Source organism: Sorghum bicolor, chromosome 8 (genome assembly GCF_000003195.3).
Source record: "Sorghum bicolor cultivar BTx623 chromosome 8, Sorghum_bicolor_NCBIv3, whole genome shotgun sequence".
Lineage (NCBI taxonomy): Eukaryota > Viridiplantae > Streptophyta > Magnoliopsida > Poales > Poaceae > Sorghum > Sorghum bicolor.
In genome coordinates this window covers 13,369,677-13,372,751 of record NC_012877.2, presented here as the reverse complement: position 1 = coordinate 13,372,751, position 3,075 = coordinate 13,369,677, and the positions used below count along the sequence as shown (strand labels likewise).

The 3,075-nt window shown below is 40.0% G+C and overlaps 1 long non-coding RNA gene across 2 annotated transcripts; it reads left to right on the top strand.

The window, feature by feature from the left end:
* LOC110429653 lies at positions 259–2,056 on the top strand. Of its 2 annotated transcripts, XR_002446762.1 has the most exons (4): positions 259–429; positions 998–1,079; positions 1,482–1,526; positions 1,696–2,056. It is a non-coding gene; the product is annotated as an uncharacterized LOC110429653 (long non-coding RNA). The 2 variants fall into 2 exon arrangements; XR_002446761.1 differs by lacking the exon at positions 998–1,079.

Genomic DNA, 3,075 nt, shown 5'->3' with positions numbered 1-3,075 from the left:
AACACATTCAAATACATATGACAGATGTAGAGAATAGATTTAGATATTAAAATGAGTTATTTTATACAATGTTGTTATTTGACGGACCGGGCCGTGCCGGCCCGCGGGCCTGAAGTGCGGCCCAAGCACGGCCTGCAGCCCCGTGCCGTGCCAGCCCGAGCCCAATGACTTTCGGGCCGGACCGGGCTAGGGCCGGGCCAAAATGACGGGCTTCGGGCCGTGCTCACGGGCTCGGGCTGCATGCCCAGGTATACTCACCCTTACCCTCATCTGTTGCCGCTACCACCACCTCACCACCCACCCACGTAAACATTGCCGCCGCGTCCTCTTGACCCGTGCACAGGAGCCACCATCGACCTCACTCCAGATCTGAGCAGTCGCAATGCCTAGGCGCCAGCCATCGCATGGTGGAGCAGCCATGCCACCATGGTGAGAAATCTATCTCTCTTTCTCTCTCTATGCAACCTCTTTCTCAAAGATCTACTCTGTCTCCCTCTGTTAGTTAGCAGAGGGTTCGTCTCTTTGGTTGCTGGGATCTGGATGCGGTGGCCACTGTGACAGCACTCCTCCACGAAGAGCAACTTGCGATGCTGCTTTACCCTGCAACCCCCCGCTTTAGTCCAATGGCGGTACAGCCTAGGCATGTTTCTCTGATACTATGGAAGCATGTGCTTCGTGAGTTGGATTTAGGAATGGTTATATATGTATTTGTGAGTAAATTCATATAAGCTAGCGAGAGATTTTACAATTAAGATAAATCATGTTTGCAATGTCGTGTTTAATATCAGGTTAACATTAATGTTGGAAAATAATTGTGTTTATGTGGTTCTTTATGTGCATAGTCTGGGAAAATAACTCTGCATGTTTCCTTGTTCCTTGCCTTTTAACGTTGATAGAATGGTTTCCTAGTCTTAATTTGGCCATTGAGTAATGATGCTTTGATCTTTTCCTAGAAAATCTTAGCACTAGTTACTAATAATTTCTTTTTAATGTATAGGGCAACACTTGAGAGGGATCTAACTTTTCCTATTTTAGGCCCTATGGGATCTAACTCTTGCCTAGCTGATCTATTCTCTTAGGTACTACATATTATGTAGATTTATTTAATAAATTTATGCCGAGTGAAATGAAACTCTTTCCTACTTGGTCTAACTTGAGTATATGTACTAAGCTTCTTGCCATTTATAGTGTTTCCACAAGTATCAGATTGTCTATACTAAGATTGGTGCCATTTGCAATGAAACACTAAATAGATTATATATACTAGATTTTTTTTGTCCTGCATGCATTTCTATCTGCTGCAATGAAACACTAAATAGATTGTTATGTTGTATAACAATGCAGTGCTATTATCATTTGAGTTATCAAAATTAGTAGGATGCGATGAAACACTAAACAGATGATCGTACTCACACACTAGTATTGTACAACAACTTTACATTATTTTCTCCACTTGCCTAATTACATGTTACATTTTTCAGGAAGTGCAGGGCACAACAAGTGTTTGGCTTAAGTTCATGGAAAATGTATGTTGTATAACAATATAGTGCTATTATCATTTGACTTATCAAAATTAGTAGGATGCAATGAAACACTAAATAGATGATCGTACTCACACACTAGTAGTGCACTACTATTGTACAACAACTTTACATTATTTTCTCCACTTGCCTAATTACATGTTACATTTTCCAGGAAGTGCAGGGCACAACAAGTGTTTGGCTTAAGTTCATGGAAAATGGTTCTCCACAACCTGGTGGACGCGCTTTTGGTTTTTCATTTCCTATTGTGTGCACCAACCTTAGTATTATATATCAAACACAAAGTACTATATATTGCTCGCTAGTGTGCATTTATGTAAGCTTTTGTTGGATAATGTAGTATGCAAGATAAGATTGTATGCTTGACTTTGTTGGATGATGTAGTGTGATGTAGTGTGCAAGACAAGATTGTATGGTATAATATATATGTATCAACCTTCATGTCATGTGTGACCTTATATCTTTGTGTGTGATGGACATTATTGAGCTTGAGTGTGGGTTTGATGTGCTACATATTTCCAATTTTTATTTTTTGAATATTCAAATTGTGTCGTAGAACAAACTGATGCTATATATTGAGATCATTAGATGATCTGACGATATATGTTTGGCCAAGGAGTGTCTGACGCTAAACATTGTCATGAGACTATCTGACGCTAAAAATTTTCATAGCAACATGCTATCTCATGCTAAAAGTTTGGTTTGACGCTATATGTTTTTTGCGTCAGCACTTACTGCGTCTGCAGAAGTCTGACGCTATATGTTTTTAGCGTCAGATCGCATGACGTTGTAGCGGCTTTCAGTGTTAGATCATCTGGCGCCAAATATGGTGTTGTGGTGTAGTGAATGGCATTGATCCTCATATCCCGATGTACTACTACCAACTCCTCCATGGGTTCTCATATTTTTCCAAGCTTCTGCTACTTGTCTCTTCACTGGTCCAGAGATGCACTGCTGAGAGTTCCCATTCTGAGTCATTTCTTCCACTACTTGCTTTTGCATGGCTAGAAGCTTCTCCTTGTCAAATGCTTTTATGGGTGGCGAAGCGAGGTCCTTTTGTCCATTCATGCCAAAGGTCTCCTCATTATGAGCCATCTAAATAGACAAGGAGGTTGGATTTAGAATAGAGACAAAGTTTTATAACAGAATATGGCAGAGGTAAGAATAAATTTTAGCAATTATCAAGGTTAAGGTGAAAGCAAGAAGTAAGGAGAGATAGAAGCATGCTAACACGTCCGGTTCTAACTAGGCTTACGTTCTACAGTCAGCATTGCTTTGATACCACTTTGTAACACCCGATTTTAAGAACAAAATCAGATATGCAACATATGTGAGTTTTGGAAGACAAACCTCACATATAGCTACAAATAAGGGGTAATATCAAAGGACAACGTATAAATTATATAACGTACATAATAAATTAAAAACAGCCTTAGGCAGCAAACCACGGAAGATAACTCCAAAATATTTGTATTAACTTAACTCTACAGGATCCAACTGACTAGTTGATCACAAGCCCAATACTTCTCCTGTG